Source organism: Bos taurus, chromosome 9, assembly GCF_002263795.3.
Source record: "Bos taurus isolate L1 Dominette 01449 registration number 42190680 breed Hereford chromosome 9, ARS-UCD2.0, whole genome shotgun sequence".
NCBI lineage: Eukaryota > Metazoa > Chordata > Mammalia > Artiodactyla > Bovidae > Bos > Bos taurus.
The window spans coordinates 37,566,425-37,583,088 of NC_037336.1; the positions used below are offsets into that span (position 1 = coordinate 37,566,425).

At 36.7% G+C, this 16,664-nt stretch overlaps 1 long non-coding RNA gene across 1 annotated transcript in view; it reads right to left on the reverse strand.

The window, feature by feature from the left end:
* The window catches only part of LOC132346223 (uncharacterized), a 323,066-nt gene that overhangs the window by 41,180 nt on the left and 265,222 nt on the right, over window positions 1–16,664 (reverse strand). Inside the window, exon 3 of the long non-coding RNA XR_009496013.1 lies at window positions 16,174–16,239. This is a non-coding gene — a long non-coding RNA (uncharacterized lncRNA). The remainder of the gene's footprint in view (window positions 1–16,173; window positions 16,240–16,664) is intronic.

Below are 16,664 nucleotides of genomic sequence, written 5' to 3' on the forward strand. Positions count from 1 at the left end.
GGCTTCAGGGCTGCCTGGACACAGCTTTATGTGATGCACTTGGAAGTGCCAACATTTTAGCAGATTGATGATTGTGACCCTTCAGCATAATGGCAGGGAGGTTAAGTTTTAAAAAATCAGTGACGGTTAAATATTCATATCATTGAGGTGGTTTTCTGTTGGTGTGGCCATTTAAAAAGCAAAATTATAATCCAGTAATGTCTTGTTCACATGCTTTAGATATTCATAAATTAAAAACATGGCCAATCTGAGCACTGTGTGTTTTTCCCTCTTTTCTGAACATAAATTAAAAATACAGAAATGTCTTTGATGGTGGATGTTTTCCAGAAATTAGCCAAAACAAAACTAAGACAAGAGTCCCTGTTACACTAATCATGGTTGTTACTAGTCGAATGTATTTGGAGAGTGTGGAAGGTATTTCTAGAGGATGGTTTATTAACCCTGAATTGAATTTTTTTTATTTTTAAATGGTGTTTGAATACTGTCAGTGACTAAAAGTTTGTGTATTCTTAACTGTTTTTTTTTTTTTTTCCACACTATTTTGCTTGCTGAGAATGCTGGGGTTAAAAAGACAAAATGCTAAAGCATAGAGATTCCCTCATGAAAGTACTATATCTCAACACATAAATCTATACATCCTGCTATTATTAACACCAAAGAATGACTGGAAAATAAGGATTCTGTGAAGCTGTAAAGATTAAGTTAAAGAGAGGAAAAGTAAAACCCAAAACTAACCAGCTGATTGGTCTTAGAAAAACAAGCCTTGCAGTTTGCTTTGGGTTGATATATTTCTAAAAGAGTAAACATCATTCATTTTTACTTGGATGAGTATTTTGTATTAGCACTTGTGTTTTCAATGAAACACGCTTAAAAGTACAGCCTTGCCATCTCCTTCTAATTATATAACTTTAGACAAAATTATAAAATTAGCCATTTTTTTTTCTGTAAGGTAGGATGACCTTGGTGAGGGTGATGAGTAGTCAGAGAATATAGGAATGTGTACACTGGCATTTGCTTTGAGAGTGTGTGTATATGTGCACACACATGTCTCAGGCACTTATTTTAACCCACAAAATAATATATGGTACTTTGAGACCAATTACACAGGTTTTTTGATTACAAATAACTAGAGCTTTCATTTAGAATTTTATCTACATATCATCCCACCAAAGGAAACTGCTGCCTTGAGTTTGTGGGTGGACATCAATTGATTGATTGCCAACGTTGTTCAGGAGTTGCCTGACTCCACAGTGCCACCAGTGGGTTCTTCCTGGTACCTTTCCCGTACTAGCGTTTAAGTTTGAGATTGGAAACCAGAATGGTTTTCTGATTCCCTGTTTTTTCTCTCCTGGCAGTTAAATGTTAAGAGATTTACATTTAAATTTCATGGCCCTCAGCAAGATTGAACAAAGCAAACCAAAATTCATGATTGTTTCTTATTGAGCCTCTGCTTTGCCCAAAGCACTATGGGTTAAATCAGCTACTTAAGACAAGACCTCTGTCCCCAAGGAGATTCCTTTCAGGCTACTCTCGGAAATGCTCTTCCTGTAGACTGTGATAGAATTCATTCTCTCAGGATAACACAAACTCTTAGGAGGCAACTAGTGCAGTGACAATTCTTAGTGAAGGGAGGTCTAGTCTCCACTCTCCTGTCTTGGCCCATAAAGCAAGGCAGTGCATCATTTAAAAATGGAACGTGAGCATGCTATTTTTACTCGCTTTGCCCCCAGAAGAAGAAAAGTAGTTGACCTGAGTCATGCAACTGAGAGAAGGAAAGAAACCTTTGTTTAACTCCAGATGTTTTCTTGCCAATAAAGTGTTTCTGTATCCAGGCATGCCTACCACTTCTGGATCTATAGGCCTTCTCACCCTCTCCAGCTGTCTAGGTTCCTTGCACATGAGGTAGGGATACTGGATCAGAATATCTGCATTTTTTTCTCCAAAGTTCCATATATGTTTCTAATGAGCCAGCCATGTTTAACAACAACTAACTATATGATGACCTTTTATATAGCTTGCTTCACTTTTTCTTTTTCAAATTCAGTGCTCTCATTTAATTGAGTTTGTTTTCCAATTTCTCCATCTCTTTTTTATGATGTTCTGTCTCAGGCCTTTATCAAGTGTAGTAGAAAAGATTTGGTATACATATATATAAATAGTCCATATTATATATATATATATATATATATATATATATATATATATATATTAGAAAACTGGTGAATTTTTGCCTAAATAAAAATATATGGCATTTTGATTCCACTTTGTTTGACTTAGTATGAATAGAATACTAGATTTCTAATTAAAAAATAGATATGCAATAAGCAACAAAGGTTTACTGTATAGCACAGGGAACTATAGTCAATATCTTGTAATAACCTATGATAGAAAATATTCTCAAAAATAATATATATGACTGTGTGGTTCACAATAAACTGTGGAAAATTCTGAAAGACATAGGAATACCAGACCACCTGACCTGTCTCTTGAGAAACCTGTATGCAGGTCAGGAAAAAAGAGTTAGAACTGGACATGGAACAACAGACTGGTTCCAAATAGGAAAAGGAGTACGTCAAGGCTCTATATTGTCACCTGCTTATTTAACTTATATGCAGAGTACATCATGAGAAAAGCTGGGCTGGAAGAAACACAAGCTGGAATCAAGGTTACCAGGAGAAATATCAATAACCTCAGATATGCAGATGACACCACCCTTATGGCAGAAAGTGAAGAACTAAAGAGCCTCTTGATGCAAGTGAAAGAGGAGAGTGAAAAAGTTGGCTTAAAGCTCAACATTCAGAAAACGAAGATCATGGCATCTGGTCCCATCACTTCATGGGAAATAGATGGGGAAACAATGGAAACAGTGGCTGACTTTACATTTTTGGGCTCCAAAATCACTGCAGATGGTGATTGCAGCCATTAAATTAAAAGATGCTTACTCCTTGGAAGGAAAATTACAACCAACCTAGACAGCATATTAAAAAGCAGAGACATTACTTTGCCAACAAAGGTCCATCTAGTCAAGGCTATGGTTTTTCCAGTGGTCATGTATGGATGTGAGATTTGGACTGTAAAGAAAGCTGAGCACCAGAGAACTGATGCTTTTGAACTGTGGTGTTGGAGAAGACTCTTTAGAATCCCTTGGACTGCAAGGAGATCCAACCAGTCCATCCTGAAGGAGATCAGCCCTGGGATTTCTTTGGAAGGAATGATGCTAAAGCTGAAACTCCAATACTTTGGCCACCTCATGGGAAGAGTTGACTCATTGGAAAAGACTCTGATGCTGGGAGGGATTGGGGGCAGGAGGAGAAGGGGATGACAGAGGATGAGATGGCTGGATGGCATCACCAACTTGATGGACATGGGTTTGGGTGAATTCCAGGAGTTAGTGATGGACAGTTTATGGGGTTGCAAGGAGTAGGAAACGAATGAGTGACTGAACTGAACTGAATACATATATAAAAAAGGAATATCTGTTTTGTAGACAAAAATTCTCCCTCTTGTGGGTTATTTCAAGTACAGAGGCATCAAAAAATCAGATTTTTTCCCCCATATTTAAGCCAGATTGTTCAGGCCAGCCTTACCAGGAAAAAAGCTGATAAAAATTTTAGTTAGAATTTTAAAGGGTAAAGCTATGTAATTAATATTTATGATTTCTCAACATTCATACATGTAAAACATCCACCAACAAAAACTTAAAAGTTCTTTATTTAACCTGAAACTCCAACTGAAAATATATAAGCATGCTGCTGCTGCTAAGTCGCTTCAGTTGTGTCCAACTCTGTGTGACCCCATAGACGGCAGCCCACCAGGCTCCCCCGTCCCTGGGATTCTCCAGGCAAGAACACTGGAGTGGATTGCTATTTCCTTCTCCAGTGCATGAAAGTGAAAAGTTAAAGTAAAGTCGCTCAGTCATGTCCGACTCTTCGCAACCTCATAGACTGTAGCCTACCAGGCTCTTCCGTCCATGGGATTTTCCAGGCAAGAGTACTGGAGTGGGATGCCATCGCCTTCTCCGATATGAGCATGGTAAGTTCTAATTAATTAATTAATTGATGTTGCAATGAGAAATCAGTGTTAATTGTTTTCACTAGATGGGGAAAACTTAAGATTACTTCAGTAGCTTTTGAATTTATTTATAAACATCTGATTTAGGGTTCCTGCCACTGCACTCTGGCTTTTTCTTGAAAATTGCACAAATATACTATCATTGTTACCACAGTACTACATAACTGCGCTGCTCAGAAAATATCACAATTTTTAGTTGTCAATGTTTATTAAGAAAACACAGAAAAGCAATGTATTGTTGATTATTTGAAGAGCAACAGTTAGTGCTTAAAAAGACAAATGAGGGGAAAATGCCCAAAAGGATGAGATAATAGCACAGCCTCCGAGATGATATTTGGGAACCAGTCTAGCATATTTCTGATACCTTAACAAAAATTTTTATAAACATGTTTGCAACAGCACTTAAGAGTTATTGTCAAGACTTTTAGTAACAAAACAAAACAAAAAATAGGGAATGTTTACTTGAGGATGTGTTTATTTTCCTTGTATCTCCTCCTCCTCCCATCTGGCTCTCCTTTTTGTCTTCAGCTACCTTGTCTGCTTTGGCATTTGGAAATTCCCTTTTGATATATATAATTCAAATGTGACTTCCATTTCTTTCACAATTCCCTGGAAGACCAAGCCAGAATTACCCTCTTGATGGGACTTTGTTAAATTTTATACCCCAGAGTGGTTCCCCTCTTTTATGCCCAGAATTGGGGAATTCTTTACTGTTATTTCCTTAGAACATTTCTTAACATTCAGTTCAGTTTAGTTCAGTCACTCAGTCATGTCCAACTCTTTAAGACCCCATGGACTGCATGCCTCATGCCAAGCTTTTCTGTTTATCACCAGCTCCTGAAGCTTGCTCAAACTCATCCCCATTGAGTCAGTGATGCCATCCAACCGTCTCATCCTCTGTCATCCCCTTCTCCTCCTGCCTTCAATCTTTCCCAGCATAGGGTCTTATCCAATGTGTCCATTCTTTGCACCAGGTGGACAAAGTATTGGAGTTTCACCTTTAGCATCAGTCCTTCCAATGAATATTCAGGACTGATTTCCTTTAGGACTGACTGGTTGGATCTCCTTGCAGTCCAAGGGACTCTCAAGAGTATTCTCCAATATCACAGTTCAAAAGCATCGGTTCTTCAGCTCTCAGCCTTCTTTATACTCCAACTCTTACATCCATACATTTCTACTGGAAAAACCATAGCTTTGACTATACGGAACTTTGTTGACAAAGTAATGTCTCTTCTTTTTAATATGCTGTCTAGGTTGGTCATAGCATTATTCCTCATCTCAGTATATAATTTTGGTAATCTCAACCTAAGACACTAGACTATATAAGTAGGCTGTGTATAATATACAAACAGCATCTAAATAAATGTCTCATTCTTACCTAGGCTTTGAGGCCTTAGTACTTTTAAGATCAGAATATGAAGGGTGGGTAGTGATCGTCTGACTAAGTATTGTTCCTTTAAGATTTTTATTGAATCAGAAACATCTTTTATGTCTTTTCACATTTTCACCCTTATTTGTAAAACCGGAGAAAGGCTTACGTTAGGATGTTTATCTTCTAATTAAATTGTAGCAACTAATGTGTCAGGAAATGATCTATATATTCCTATATCATTAGCTGTGGCCAGGCAACTTAAATTGCAGGAGAGAGTCATATGGATAAAAATAAATGGAAATAAATGTAAAAATGAATGAACAGAACAGAATCTTGAATAATGTTAGAAAGTCTGTTTAATAAGTTATAATTACTGGACTCTTGGATCTGGTAATGGCAGCCCAGGTAATCAGACCAAATCTCTGAAAACAACTGGAAAAACTGGATATAACATTTTTCTTTAACTTGCTTGAGATTAGCAAACTGCTAACAATGTAATGAATATTTAGGGGCCAAGATCTACAACAGGAATCAAACCCAGAGGGTTGAGCCCAGCCTTGGGAAATGGTTTTTCCCTAGGAACATCTATCTGCCCATTCCAGCTTAGGTGAGAGCTTTAACAATCTTATGGAGTCAGAGCAACAGAAACAAGATTGTGGAATCATCAAGAATTTAGAACCCTAGTAGTTAGAACCCTAGGTGTGAGATCAGAATTCTAAAGGAATAAGCCCTAGAATTAATGTTGAACAAAAGTAAATAGGCATTCAGAGAAAAAGATTTCCAGGTAATAAACTCAATCTTTGAAATTGAATTAAAGACAGCTAGTATCTTTACTTGTCTGTGCAAAATAAACATTTATCTTTCCTGAAAAAGGACATTGTGACATTGTGATAGTCTCAAATAAAATTTACAAACTTTTCCCTGCTTAGCATCCTTTGATATTTTAATACCTTGGTCTCAGGATGAACCAGATCAAATCCTTACCTGACCCACAAGTAGGGTTGCCAAATAAGACACAGGATGCCCAGTTAAATTTGAAAAAAAAAAAAATTTACAAACTTTTATATGCAATTTGTGGTAATTAATTCAGAAATTACCTGACAAGAAAGGAGGTAGAACAATATGATTGCAAATTTATGGAGATAAAAAGACAATAGAAATAGACCCATAGGTTACATAGATAATGAAATTATTAGATCCAAATGTTAAAATAATCATGCTTGATATGTTCAAAAAATGAAAGGACAAAAAGAGAATTCTAGAAGAAAAAATTGAAATTATATTAAAAAACTAATAATTCTAGAAGTGAACAAGTGTAAACAACAATTATTAGTAATTAAGTGGATGAGTTTGATAACTGATTAGACACAGTGGAAGAAGGAATTAGTTAGTGACAAGACTCAAAACAAAATACCCAAAATGAAGCAGAGAGACAAGTAAAGAAAAGACAGAAGATAAAAGGAAAAGACAAAGTCTTAAGTATGTGTATTGGGAGACCTAGGAGGAAGAGATAATTGAGGAGAAGCTATTTTCATAGAAGTAATGACAGAGAATGTTTAAAGTTAATTTAAAAATTAAACTATAGATTCAAAAACATAATGTAAAACTGCTTAAAATATAAGGCAAAGGACAGGTTTTAATCAAATGATCAATAATTACTTTGACAACTGCTTTCTTAATATAAAGATGTAAGTCTTATAAAGTGATATCTTGAGTGTGCTGAAAGAATAGTCAAGAACTCTGTGTCTTGTGAGAATACTTTTCCAAAATTAAATTGTACTAGAACATTTAAACCAACAAACCAAAAGAATTCTGAAAAAAAAATTGTCACTGACATACTTTTATCAAAAGATATACTTAAGAAGTGTTCTTAAGGCCAAAAAAAATTAATAAAGTCAGAAGGAAATATGGAAATAATAAGAGCAAGTAAAAAAGTAAATATCTGAGTGGACATAGATAAAAATTGTCTATAGGTATATAAAATATTAACTAGAATGTTTTTAGAGATATAACTCTTAAAATAAGCTGATTCAGAGACAGAATTTAGCATGTAGGATGTTTATTAAAGATAGCTTTGAGATTAATAGCCATGGGAGGGAAGAAAAGAAATAGGGATTGGAAAGAAGGAGAAATTAAGCAGGAATCCAGTCTCAATTACCATCTTGGAAGATCCTTTGGGGAGCTTTGGGTCTAGAATAGTTCACATTGAACCAAGCCAGGATTTTGTACTCTAACATTGATCAATCATTTGATGTGTTCAGCCCTAGGAAGGGGTGGAATTTTGGTTAAAGGAGCTCTCTCCAGCTGAGTCAATTCTTAAAACGGTTGACATCTAAAGGCTATTTGCCAGCAGCACTCCCAGAGGCTGGCAAATACTCATTGTAAAAGAATCTGGACGGCACATTATAGCATTCATCACAATCCACCCATTATGTTACTCTGATCCGCTTCTTCACATATGTTCTGGAACACTTCCATCAGGTTCTGATGGATGTCTTTTCCTGGGGTTAAACATAAAAGAAAAATAGTGGAAAAATAGTTCTCACTGTGACAGCATCTCAGGGTCAGGACTGATATTCATTATACCTCTTCTTCACTATCCAGTTTAGATCCCTCATCTACAGCTAGGATGTCTGCTAAACTCAGTGGTTTCTTTCAGCTGATGAAGCAGACCCTTACAACTGTCAATTCTGTTTCCCTCCTTGGAAAGTGAGATTTCTAATCTAGTAGAGTTTAGAGGTCTATGCACAAGTTCCCTCAAGCTGGTCACTCTTACTGGTAATTCCTGATCTCTATTCCTAAGAATTATTCATATTGGGAACACTACCATGGTGAAAGTACATGTAGAATTTTAAATCAAATTGCATACTATACCTGGAGTGTGTTCCATTCTCATAAAATAATACCTTCAAACTGGCACATTAGCTACATCTTTAATTGGTTCAGTGTAGTCAACTTTCCAACTAATGGCTATTGATCTTCTGAAGAGATCATGGTAAATCAAGGATTAAGCATGTGCACAACCCTGAGAAGTGACTCCTTAAACTTTGTACCTGAAGTACCTCTCACTTTAATCTAATCCAAGCTCAGAATCTGAATATATTCTGACCTCAGATAACTTGTCTTTTCCTATAGATTTGATGACTAGATGAAACAACCCTAGCTCTGATCTTCAGCAGGATGCTTCTTCACCATTGTCTTTCAGAACTACTCTTGGGTGGATGTACAGTATGACTGCCATCTATTTTCAGCTCCCAATCACATACTGAGACAACTTATTCATAACTAAGCTCAAACGTTTCCTTTCTCTGCCATTTCCTTGCAATAAATCCCTCACACAACACAGGTGTGAGCTGAGAGAGAGGTACAAATGCAAGAGTAGTGCATGGCATGTGGGTCTGACAACTTCCCATACAACTTGATTATATACTCTAATCCTGCTTATTCTTATTCACAGGTGTACTGTTTCTACCTTATAACAGTGATCATTGCTAGATCTGCTTAATGCAAGATTGCATGACTTGATGGTTCTTACAGAATCTGGCTCGTAGTAGGAAGTTATGATCACATGCCTACCAGTGTCCCATGTCAGACACTTTACATCTACAGTGGCTGTATTGTACATAAGGACTCATATTATGAAAGGCATAGCATTCTCTTAAGCAGATGGCATGGCCTTGCTTTGAAACCTATGGGTCTATGTTGTAAAGTGAAGTAAAGTCGCTCAGTTGTGTCCGACTCTTTGCAACCCCATAGACTGTAGCCCACCAGGCTCCTCCATCCATGGGATTCTTCAGGCAAGAATACTGGAGTGGGTTGCCATTTCCTTCTCCAGGGGATCTTCCAGACCCAGGGATTGAATCCAGGTCTCCTGCATTGCAGGCAGACGCTTTAACCTCTAAGACACTCTTCCACTATTGTTATCTCTAAAATAATATTATCTGCCTGGTCTCATGGCTCAACTGACAGGGTTGCCTGTGTAACAGTCTGGACCTATTATCTTGGTAACATTTATTTTCCATCCTGTCAAGAACAGTGTAAGGTCTTGAATTTTGCACTACTTACAAGTTAGTTAGTCTGCAACAGTCTGATGAATATATTCTGCTGGCAGAATATATGAAAATCCTTTTATTACCTCTATGACTTGCAATTTATTACTCATAGCAATAGCAGTAACCAGAGTATCCCCATTTTTGCACTGGCTTCCTAAACTCCAGTTTCCATAAGTAACATGAAAATGGTCACGAGCTGGACACCTATACAAGCAGTAATTTGTGTTACAGGAAAGAAACACTGAGTTGAGGGAAGCCAAATATTTTATTGGGCTTTGCTGATAGCTCAGTTGGTAAAGAATCCACCTACAATATAGGAGACCCCAGTTTGGTTCCTGGGTTGAGAAGATCTGCTAGAGAAGGGATAGGCTACCCACTCCAGTATTCTTGGGGCTTCCCTGTGGCTCAGCTGGTAAGGAATTCGCCTGCAATTTGGGACACCTGGGTTCGATCCCTGGGTTGGAAAGATCCCCTGGAGAAGGGAAAGGCTACCCACTCCAGTATTCTGGCCTGGAGAATTCCATGGACTGTATAGTCCATGGGGTTGCAAAGAGTCAGACATGACTGAGTGACTTTCCTTTTCACTTATGCCTGCCTTTTGCTCTTGAGAAAGATACTATCTTTATTTTCCAAGGTTATTGAGGGTAAAACATACTTGAAAAGATAGTCCAGAGCAATGGGCAGTCAGTATCTTGGTGGTAAGACATACAGAATGTAGAAGACCTTAGGAAAAGGTTTCTTGCCAAGGCCTCCAACATACTAGCCCTTTTTGGCTCATCTAGTTCAATTACCATGATATTATCAATGTAGTAGATTGGTGTAATATTGTACACAATGTTCATTCACTCCAGAGCTTCTTGGACTATATGATAACTAATACAGGGAGATTATTAACATACTCTGGGGCAAAATTTAAATCTGTTTCCATGTAAGTATGAAATGTGTCTTATCTTCTTTTCTAATAGGGATGAAAGAAAACATATTAGCCAAATTAATAGTTCCATATAATGTCCCCAAAGCCATGCTCTGGAAAAGATAACATACATCTGGAAAGGAAGCTGCAAGTTGTTTATTACTTGAATAGCTTTACTCCACAAAGAGCTTTGGAATAGAAATCAACCTTCAGAGATGCCTCAAGTTGGCTAGATCTTTACTGTCCCGCATCAGTTATTAGATGAAGGCTGACCCAGAAAGAAGTGTGACCTGGTGTGAGGTGGCTCCATGCAGTTGAGGCAATCCTAGAAGAGGGTAACATCATAAGGCTGCCATGCAGATGGGGCAGAAAGTCCTTCAGTGAAGGGGGATCTGGATGACACACTATAGTGTCTGCCATGATACAGTTAAAATACACCACAAAAGCTGGCAGATCAGCAGGGATAAAAATTGAGTTAAAGAATTCAACTTTGCACTTTCTTGGATGAATTAGAAGTACCACTTTAATTATACACTGCACAATTTCTACTACATTTTGAAAAAGGTAAAACTATGGAGACAATAAAAAATCAGTGGTTGCCAGAGGCTGAAGGATACTGAAAGGGATGCATACACAGAGCACAGAGGATTTTTTTAAAGTAGTAGAAATACTCTGAATGATACTATGATAATGGATATATATTATTATATCTTCAAACTTATAGAGTGTATAACACCAAGAGTGACCTATAAGGTAAGCTATGAACTTTAGGTGATTGTGATGTGTCAGTGTGAGTTTATCAGTTGTAGAAAATATATCACTCTGGTGGGGGATTTTTGATAATGTTGGTACAGAGGGCAAGGGGTATACGGGAAATCTCTATATTTTTCTCTCAATTTTGCTGTCACCTAAAAAACTGCTCTAAAAATTGTCTTGAAAGAAAGTGCTGCTTTATATTATACTCTTATTTGTTATTGTATGATGTATATTGCAATTTCTAGAATAATACTAAACAACAGTGCAAGAGTGAATATTTACAGAGCTAAGAGTGGGAAGGTTGTAGATTAATAAAAATCAATCCAAAGGAAGGCAAAAAATGAAATGATAAGTACACAGAGTATGTATAGCAAGTGACTAAAATGTTACATTTAAACCAAATATATCATTATTTACTTCTCATTTTATAATTGTTACATTAAATTTGATAAGCTGAAATAAAAGAAGAAATAGATAAATCCATAATCATAGTGGGAAATTCTATTACACTGATAGAAAAATCAAGAAGAAATTAAGATTATAAAATATTTGAACAAAAAATTAGCAAAAGCAAAATAGCTGATATATACAAATCATTGTGTTCAAAAATGGCAGAAACTCACGTGTAACATATTTTTCAAGATCCCATAGAATATTTATGAATGGTTACCAAATATTAAATCTTAATATCTCAATAAATCTCAAAGTATTATTATCATCCAGTTCATGTTCTTTGACTATACTGCAAATAAGTTAAAATGTGAAAAGAAATCACTGAGCTTAAATATTAAGAAACCTATTTCTGATACCCTATGGGCTTCCCTTGTGGCTCAGCTTGTAAAGAATCCGCCTGCAATGCGGGAGACCTGGGTTTGATCCCTGGGTTGGGAAAATGCCCCGGAGAAGGGAAAGGCTACCCACTCCAGTATTCTGGCCTGGAGAATTCCATGGACAGTCCATGGAGTTGCAAAGAGTTAGACACGACTGAGTGACTTTTACTTCATTATGGATCAAAAAGAAATTATAAATGACACTAGAAAAAGAAAATTATTAATGTACCTGAAGAAACCAAAACTGAAAAAGACACATGTACCCCGATGTTCACTGAAGCACTATTTACAATAACCAAGACATGGAAGCAACCTTAATGATGATTGACAGATGAGTAGGTAAAGAAGCTGTGGTACATTTATACAATGGAATAATAATCAGCCATAAAAAGGAACACATTTGAGTCATTTCTAATGAGGTGGATGAACCCAGAGCCTATTATACGGAGTGAAATAAGTCAGAAAGAGAAAAACAAATATCGTATAAAACTCATGTATATGGAATCTAGAAGGATGGTACTGATGAATCTGTTTGCAGAGCAGCAATGGAGACACAGACATAGAGAACAGACTTCAGACAAGGGTAGGGAAGAAGAGGGAAAGGGTGAGATAAATGGAGAGAGTATCGTGAAGCAAATACAGTAACATATGTAAATAGATAGCCAGTGGAATTTGCTGTATGACTCAGGGAACTCAAAATGGGGCTTGGTAATAGTCTAGAGGGGTGCAACTGGGTGGGAGATGAGAGGGAGGGGACATACGTACACCTATGGTTGTTCATGTTGGTGTAGGACAGAAATCAAACCAACATTATAAACCAATCATCAAGCAATTGAAAATAAATATTAAAAAATAAAATTATTAGCCTTACATAATATATTAGGAAAACTGATTAAAATCAATGATATAAACATAGGCAGTTAGCAAAATAATTAAACCTAAAGAGAATATTAAAAAAAAAAACAACAATAGAACTTAATGAAACAGCTTCTGTTTAAGTTTTCACCTCTCTACTGAAATTGTTTCTTTTTTCACTTATTTTATCCATCTTCTCCTATAAATTATTTAACATATAAAATATTAATAGTTGCTTTTAAGTTATTGGAGTGTCTGGATTATCTGTAGGTCTGCTTCTGTTGGCTACGTTTCCTCTTGTTTATGGGTCACATGTTTACTTTTTTAAAAAAACTCATTTTTTTAATTATGTTCTACTCAGTTTATGAAGAAGAGAAGAGATTGAGCACTAATATATTTTTATTGAGATTTGTTTTACCTTTCCAAGATACTGAAAGCAAGCCTTTTTCTTTGTCTGGTGGCTAGAATGGTGATTGATTATCATATTCCTCCAAAAATCAAACTGAGGTGAGGCTGACCTGTCATTAAGCTGAGTTTGTCCCTCTTGGCCCTACTCTCATTTCCCACACCATTGATGCTGAGGGTGTGGGAAGTACTTTTTCATTGTTGGTATTAGAGCCGGGAGGGTATCAGGCCAAAGCTTCAGGTAGTTGGTTTTCATCCCTAGCAGGATTCATGGATACAAGCATCATGCAAATGTGGAGACTCCACAGGTTCTCTCAGCTATCAGGACTCCGTCCACTGGGGCTTTCTTAGAAAACTACTTGGGGGCCTGATGAAGAGAAGAAAGTAGGGGCTGAAAATGTCCTTTCGCATGTATGACTTTCCAAATTCCAATCCATTCTGTTAGCTCGCCATATTCTCATTTGGTTCCTCCTTGTCTCTCAATGTATTTCCATTGATGGTAAATCTGTTCCTCTGACCTCTGGCATTGAGGTTGGCTGCTCAAGCCTAGTTATGAAAATTGTTGCTGCTCTTTGCTTGTCTAACAGGGGCACTTTCTCCCTAGGGTTTAGTTCATCACTGCTCTTTGATAGCTTCATAAAAAATACTATATTTGATTGTGTTTGTTATTCTTCTTGTACCATGGTAGTAAATGTCTTTCACATTATATATGTTTTCTAATCAAAAAGAAATCTACCTGAGCAATTTAAAAATTTATTTTAAAAGATAAATGAATCTGCTAGAAGGCAAAAAAAATTTTCACATAAATATAGATTTGCAAAATTGTATCCATTTAACAAATCTACATCACTTTAACAAAGCGAAAATGTATGTAATTTGTCCAAATTCAATCTTTTATACACAGGCTTCATTAGAGTGAAAAATATTCATTAACTATGAATTAATATCTTTTGTTGATTATCTAGAGACCATGGATAACCAGATAATAAGTAGACTTCCAGGTACATGGTGACCACTGAATTAGTTTATTTTGTAGTATTCAATTTACCTGTAAACCCATGGTAAGAAAATCTGTTAAAAAGACAGTGCCTGTTTTCCTCCTGTAGTGATAGTATCAGAACATAAGGGATTGTATAGTAAGAAGTCAATAAGGACTAGATTAAGGTTTTTTTTTTTTTTTTTAATTAAGAATACATAAAATACCTAAATCTAAAACAAATAAAGAAAATTTTGTATCACTTATGTCAGCACTTTTTATTTCCTTCAAGAACGTTACCTTTGCTTCACAACTTGGCTGTTTGGTACCAGAGGCCTACCTTTTGGCCTATCTGAGTTTTTGACATGTGACCTCACTAAGCGTAATCATTTCTAGCTTTTATTTAAAGTGAGAGATGTTCAACTCTTCCTTTCCCTTGAACACTTACAGGCGATTGTAGGGTTAGTAATTGGTTTAATTTCAATACTGTCATGTCTCGGGGACTAGGGAGGCCAAAGCAGAGGGAGTTAGATGGGGAAATGGCTGGTGGGTGAAGCCGTCAGAACACACATAACATTTATTGATTAAGTTTGCAGTCTTAAATGGACATAGTCTGTGGTGGCCCAAAACTATTTTAATAGTAACACCAAAGACTGCTGATCACAGATCACCATGATTAATATAATGATAATGGAAAAAATTGAAATACTGAGAGAATTACCAAAATGTGACATAGAGACATGAAGTGAGAAAATGCTGTTGGAAAAATGGCACTGCTAGACTTGCTCCCTGTAGGAATGCCTCAAATCTTCAGTTTGTAAAAAATATAAGATCTGTAAACTGCAATAAAGTGAAGTACAATAAAATAAGGTATGACTATATTCCTTTTTGTATTGTCCCAAAGTCCTTGGATAGTTTGCTTCATTTTTTTCCATTTGATTTTCACTTTATTGGTGACATATCTTCAAGCTCATTAATTCTTTCAGCAGCCTTTGATTAGCCCATTAAAGATATACTTCAAGTCTGTTACAAAGTTTTTGATTTCTATGCTAGTTTCCATAATTCCCTACCAAAAGCTGTACTACTGAGAGTATCAAATGAGGAATTCTCAAGAGCAACAAGTTAAATGATTTTACTCTAATGAAGCCATCAATTACACCCTTTCTAAATAGTTCACATTCTGGTTGAGAAAACTTAACAGTACTCTTTATGAACGTAAGTTACAAGACACAACAGGAAAAACGAAGCTTCATTTATTCTTAACTCAGCGCAACAGAAAAGACTTTCTTTTTCTGCTCTCACACATTAGGCCATCAACTAATTTCTCTTTAAAGTCCAGGACACAGCATGGAAAAGACCTGATAATTACAAGCACACCCAGATTGCAATAAGATGACCACTTCCCACTGAGGACTTAAAGTGTTCATGGGGACCCTGCTGTGTTGAATGTAGCTTCAGTGCCCTGTCAGGAGAATGCTCTTTTTGTTCCCATACTAACTTTAGATCACTGATCTGTGGGGTCTCTCTACTATTTTGAACAAAACAGAATATTCACCTATAAATTCAGATCTCCTGAAATTCACACAAATATCCTGTTAGGGGAAAAAAGCTCTTTTTCCTGTCATCTTCGAATTAGTAGCAAAGGATTTCCCAAACCTTTACAAAATGCATTTCTAACTAATAGGCTGCTACCCTGACTAGTTTTGACCAACTCTAGTAATGGAGAGCTTTCTTTTTCTCCAACCAGCATATTCCATGTGGACAGCTATTGTAATATTGGATCCAGATTGTTTCATTTCCTCATTATCCTTTTTTCATTTTATTTTCCTCCCAGGGTCTTATATAGCAACTTTTTAAGAAAATGGCACTTGCTATGTCGAACACCCATTCACACAATGGATCTTTTTTTGCAAAATAAACATCCCAAGTTCCCTTAATGATACCTTACACCACATGGCTTCCTTTACCCCATCCTGTTCCCTCTGGAGGTGCAGCACTCAGAAAAGGACCTAGAAATGAAAGAGATCAGTGGGTGAACTCTAGATTACATTTGTAACACTCTGCCACTTCTTTTTGTTTGTAAGCTACTCAAAGACTGATCACTCTCTTGTCTAAGTATATCCAGTGCAGACTGTCAGGAAGGTTACAACAGGAAGATGTCTATCTGTGATATCTTACTTCTTTTAATCTTCCTATTTGAGGGTCCCCATTACTTTCTCATGTAGTGAGAAACATTTTGGGGCTCCCCTGGTGGCTCAGACAGCAAAGAATCCACCTTCAATGTGGGAGACCTAGGTTTGATCCATGGGTTGGGAAGATCCCTTGGAGAAGGACATGACAACCCACTCCAGTGTTCTTGCCTGGGAAATTTCCATGGACAGAGGAGCCTGGTGGGCTACAGTCCATGGGTTCGCAAAGAGGCAGACATGACTGA